Source organism: Cryptomeria japonica, chromosome 6 (genome assembly GCF_030272615.1).
Source record: "Cryptomeria japonica chromosome 6, Sugi_1.0, whole genome shotgun sequence".
Classification (NCBI taxonomy): domain Eukaryota; kingdom Viridiplantae; phylum Streptophyta; class Pinopsida; order Cupressales; family Cupressaceae; genus Cryptomeria; species Cryptomeria japonica.
Window position 1 is genome coordinate 162439828 of NC_081410.1, and position 6323 is coordinate 162446150.

A 6323-nucleotide genomic window follows, 5' to 3' on the forward strand; every position below is an offset into this window, starting at 1 on the left:
AAAAGAATTTTTTGAGGTCATTGAAGGCCCCACTAGAACTGTGTCTGCACTTTTATCACTGTTTTATACATAGAAGTAAGTGATTTTTTTGTTTTTGCATGATTTCAAATAATTGAATTGTTGTTCTTATTAGTTTTGTCAATAGTATTGTGATTGTTTAATAGTTTGATTCCAAAAAATAGTGATAAGATGCATATTTATGGTTATTTGTTTGTTTATGAACTTTTGTTTACATATATATGTAATATGATTCTATTTAGGACAACCGATATCAACCATGGGAAATAACAAGCGAGGAATGATGGAACAATGAGAGGTTGAAAAGGAAAGACAAAGGTAATGTATGAAGAAATTACTTGACATAAGAACAATGAGAGAAGAAGGTATGTCATCCTCAACATCTCAATTTGATTTACCAAACGAACATAAGGCACCTAATGCAATTGAAGAAGAGACGTTTGATTTACCATATGAACCTAATGCAATTGAAAAAGATACCACTTTGAATAATCAATTAAATGATGAACATACACCTTCTCTATTTGATGAATTGAATCTACATAATGCATCAATATTAACACCTCCTAGAATCATTCGTAGGAAACCAAAGTATCTAATTGACATTGATGAGAGTATATTTAAGCCAATGCCCAATAAAATGAATGAATGAACTTGTAGGAGAATGGTTAAAAGAATATGACAAAACTATTTTGAAAACTTAAATCAACTGCAAGATGTCAATTAATTGTTCAAATGATTAAAAATTTGAATTTTAGAGAGACAATGAAAATTATAGGCCTAAGATCATCTGAAAGTAATAGTGAAAGAACTATTGTGAGAAATATGTTTGATGCATATCAAGCTATTGGTTCAAAATCACGTACTAAATATTCTAATGCTACTCGACGTATCATTATATCAACCATAATGAGCAAGAAAATAAAAAAAGTTCGTTTGATAAGCAAAACAAGTCACTAAACGTTAGTAGAACAACATTAAATAAAGCATTAAAGATGCGGAAAAAATAGAGGAACCTGACAATAATTCTCTTTGGGCATTCTCGGGTAGACTACCATGCAAAGACAAGGTTATTGTTGATGCACTAAGAACATTAATTGAAAATTTTTGGCATGACAACACAAGAGTTTCGCCCAACCAAAGAGATGTTGTTAGAAGGCGAATTGGGTCTACAAATCGTGAGCTACATGCCAAACACTATATGGATATGACTCAAACTAAATTTTATGAAAGATTCCTTCAAAAGTTTCCTCAAATAAGAATTTCTCAAAGATTTTTTGAAATGGCAAAACCTTTTTATATTAAGATTAATCATGTACGCACCACGTGTTGTTGTAGGATGCATATTGAATTTTCCATGCACTATGATATTTTTTCATCATATTTGTTCTACTTTGCAAACTAACTATGTTTTGTAGGAATGCAATATACAAGCACCTCCTAAGTCGGTAAGAGAATTTATTTCAAGTTTGTTATGTAATAGACATGATGGTTGCATTTATTATAAGATGCCTTGTTTGGAAGGTTATTGTGCTATATGTGGTGGTTTGCAATGTTTACCAAGATGCGTACATTTGGAGAGCACATATAAAATTGGTACAAAACTAGTTTCTTTCGGAAAATACAAGATAGTCACATATGGAGTTAAAGATGGAAAATATTTGAAGAGATGTGAGCTAGTGAAAAATGATATATGTGTAGCTAAATTTATGAAAATATTTCAAGAGAAACTAGTTTATGAGTATATAATGCATACACATAGAGCTCAATGGTTAGATGAGCAATTCAAGTTATGTAAGGACACATTTCCTCTTGGTACCATTGTCTCTATCGTTGATTTCAATAAAAATTATACACTACAACCTCAAAATGAAGTGCAATCTATGTATTATCACTCTACACAAGTTTCTATTTTTGTACACATAGCATTCATGCATGCAGATGATAGCATAGAGGAGGATAGAAAGGTTGTAAGAGAGTAACACTTCTACATAAGTGATGATCGTACTCATTCATTGGAGTTTGTACAAGGATGCTTTAAAGTTTTCTATGATAGTTTAAGGGAAAGGAACATATGATACAACTGACACTTAATATGGTCAGATAATTGCACTACACAATTCAAGAATGCAAGGATGTTTTATTGGTTGACAAGGATTCATATGACAAGCGGTGTACAACATTTTTGGAAATTCATTGAGGCTGGACATGGTAAGGGAGAGCACGATGGTGTAGGAGCATTTGTGAAAAGAGCCCTAGCTAGAGAAGAATTGAAGTACAAAGGTGGTGCTGAGTTGATAGATGCAGAAACAATTGTGCGATGGTGTAAGTCTACGATGGGGTCTAGGTAATCCAGGTACGTCAATAGTTCATAGATATTTTTGGCTGATCACTGAATCTAACATTGAAAACTATCTAGATTGTTGTACAGTTGCAAGATTGAGTGACATGCACTCATTTATGAGTTCAAATTCAAGTTCACTGGTAATTTATACAAGACAGATGGTATGTTTTTTCTCTTCATGCATGTATTATTTGTGGGAAGAATGTGAATCACAAGAGTGGGTTGACAAATGGTCTTGTAGACCATTGGTTCCCATTGATTCATATCAAATTCCCAAAGCACTACAATTGAGCCAGATGGAGACATTAGTGGATTTTGACCATGTATCCGACCTAGTGGATTCAGGTGATTTTTTGAGTTAATTTTTTTGCAAGTATTTTTTCTGGTTCATTTTATTGTACATCATACTTTATTTTGGGTTTTAATTAACACTTTATAAAATGCAAGTCATGTGTATGTAGTTGTTGCAGAAGAGAACAATGAAGAAGGAACATAATACTATTAGTGTCGTTGTGTTGAGCCAAAACGAAAATTGACAACCACAATCATTGATGAAGAGGGTATTGAGTACCCAATAGGGTCTATTGTCATGACAGGAACATGGGTTCGGAGATACCCTATCAAGAATTCTAATGTTTGGTTGTTCGAGGACTTTGAAACACAGACATATTCTTCATTTCTCTAACCTTGTTGTTGCAACAAATATTCATTTGATGAAGTATCATGGTAGACCTCATAACAAGATTTTATGCAAAGTTCATGAATCTGACCATGAGGAAATACTTGACACAATATGGGTTAGAGCCAATCCTGAAGGCTCACTTGATTGATTCTATGGTTCAGAGTAGAATGATTTTGAGAATTTTATATAAATCGTCGATGAATTGTTGTATATTCATTTTTTGTATATTAAAATGACCATGAGCTGATTTTTACATGTTTAAGGGCATAATTTTGTATATCTAAATGGCAATGAGCTGATTTGTACATATGTACATGCCAGATTTTGTATATTAAAATGGTGATGAGCTGGATCACACATATTGTAATGCCAAATTTTGTATAAAATCCCATGAGATGATTTGTAAGAATTTTTTTTGTATAATCAAATAGCCAAGAGCTGATTTGACCATATTTAGAGGTAAATTTTTGAATAATATGTGACAATGTTTTGTGACTATTTTGTGTGTCAATGTTTTGTGACTATGTTTTGAGTATATGTGATGTGTCCCTAGTCAATCATGAGAATTCTTGATTCTTGTATAATCATGGAGAATTATTTGTGTCATTATCGGGTCATAGGGGTCATAGATTGAGACTAGATACAATTTGAGAAATAATTGTCATTGTTGTCAAAAAAATTGTCAAAAAAGTTGTCAAGCTACTTCTACATTGGGTCGGTTCTGGCACTTTGGGATGCATGACAGGGGCATGCCTAGCATAAAACTACCCACCTAGATGCGCTTGTGATGTTGGTTTGTGCACATGACAAACCAAATCAATTCTAGCCAATCCTGCAACTTTGCATTACATGCAACTGACAGTTTTTGCAGCAGGCGAAAAAATGATACCAATTCAAAATGGCTTCGACTCATCAAAAACTAAGATAGGACATTGTAAAGGATCCTCACATGACCCCACAGGTTCAAATAGATTGACCATATGTGTCCTGGATTTGAAGAAACAGTCCATCAAATTTTGAAAAAAATTTGGACTCAGGGCACTTGAGAGATCGCCCCAGTACGGTATGACTCTCGATGTTTCGATGCTTTGGGATGCATGAGAGGATCATATAAAGCGTAAACCTTCCCACCCAAATTCACTCGTGACATTGGATTGTGCACATGATGAACCAAATCAATTCTAGCCAATCTTGCAACTTTGCATTACATGCAACTTACAGTTTTTGCAGCAGGCGAAAAAATGCTACCAATTGAAAATGGCTATGAGTCATCAAAAACCAAGATAGGCCATTATAGAGGAGCCTCACATAACCCCATAGGTTCAAACAGATCAACTATATGTGTCCTGGATTGGAAGAAACAGTCTGTCAAATTTTGACAATTTTTTGGACTCATGGCACTTGAGAGATCGCCCTGGTACGGTATGACTCTCGATGTTCCAACACTTTGGGATGCACAAGAGGGGTATGCCTAGCATAAACATACCCACCTGGATTCTCTCGCAACATCAATTTGTGCACACGATAAATTGAATCAATTCTAGCCAGTCTTGCAACTTTCCATTGCATGCAACTAATGGTTTTGCTGCAGACAAAAAAATGCTACCAATTGAAAATGGCACTGACTCATCAGATAACAAGATAGGACATTGTAGAGGAGCCTCACATGACCCCACGAGTTCAAAAGGATTGACCATATGTGTCCTAGATTGCAAGAAACAGTCCGTCAAATTTTGACAATATTTTGGACTCATGGCACTTGAGAGATCGCCCGGGTACGGTATGACTCTCGACGTTCCAGCACTTTGGGATACATGATAGGGGCATTCCTAGCATAAAATTTCCCACCCAGACGTGCTTGTGATGTCAGTTTGTGCACACGATGAACCAAATCAATTATAGCCAATCTTGCAACTGATGGTTTTTGCAACAGGCGAAAAAATGCTACCAATTGAAAATGGCTCTAACTCGTCAAAAACCGAGATAGGCCATTTTAGAGGAGCCTCACATGAGCCCATGGGTTCAAATGAATTGACCATATGTGTCCTAGATTTGAAGAAACAGTCTGTCAAATTTTGATACTTTTTTGGACTCAGGGCACTTGAGAGATCCCACTGGTACGGTATGACTCTCGACGTTCTAGCACTTTGGGATGCACTACAGGGGCATTCCTAGCATAAACCTTCCCACCTGAATGCACTCATGATGTCAGTTTGTGCACACAATGAGCCGAATCAATTATAGCCAATCCTACAACTTTGCATTGCATGCAATTGATGATTTTTGCAGCAGGCAAAAAAATGCTACCAATTGAAAATGGCTCCAAGTCATCAAAAACTGAGATAGGCCATTGTAGAGGAGCCTCATGCAACCCCATCGGTTCAAACGGATTGACCATATGTACCTTGGATTTGAAGAAACAGTCTGTCAAATTTTGACAATTTTTTGCACTCGGGGCACTTTAAAGATCGCACCAGTATGGTATGACTTGACATTCTGACGCATTGGGATGCACAACAGGGGCATGCCTAACATAAATCTCCTCACCCAGACGTGCTTGTAACATCGGTTTTTGCACACAACGAACAAAATTTGACCATTGGGAGCGTGAGGGTGTTCTCGCACCAAACACATATTGTTATTTATATTCATATTGTTGATTACATATGCAAATATTCATTTAAATTTATAAAAGGGCAGCCACCAAATACAACGAATACACAATAATGAACTGAATACAAGGAGTTTTGTAGGTTTAATTCAATATTTTAGAAATTTTATCAAATCATATTCCATGATTGCAATGTTTAATATCATATATTTTTGTTGTTTATATTCATATTGTTGATTACATAGGCAAATGATCAATTACATTTATAAAAGGACAACCACAAAATACAATGAATACAAAATAATGAACTCAATACACATTTATTGGATCAAATATCGACATTTATATATATTAAAAAAAGGCATGTCTGCCAAGTCAATACAAGTATTACAAAAATGTGGCATATGCCATGTCCAAATCAATATACAATAAAAATGTAGAATATATCTACATGTATTGGTCATTCTATGACCAAAAATAATACTATATGATCCTAAACTTGTGGTGGATCATCAAAATCAAGCCTCTTTGATGTAGTACGCGGCTCTGTAGATGGCTACAAAACCACGATTCAAAAGCCAAGTTAGAATTCTTTTGTAGAAAATAGTTCACAATTAACAACATAACTATGCATTTAACTATAATTCCTTTGCAATTGAAATGTAGAT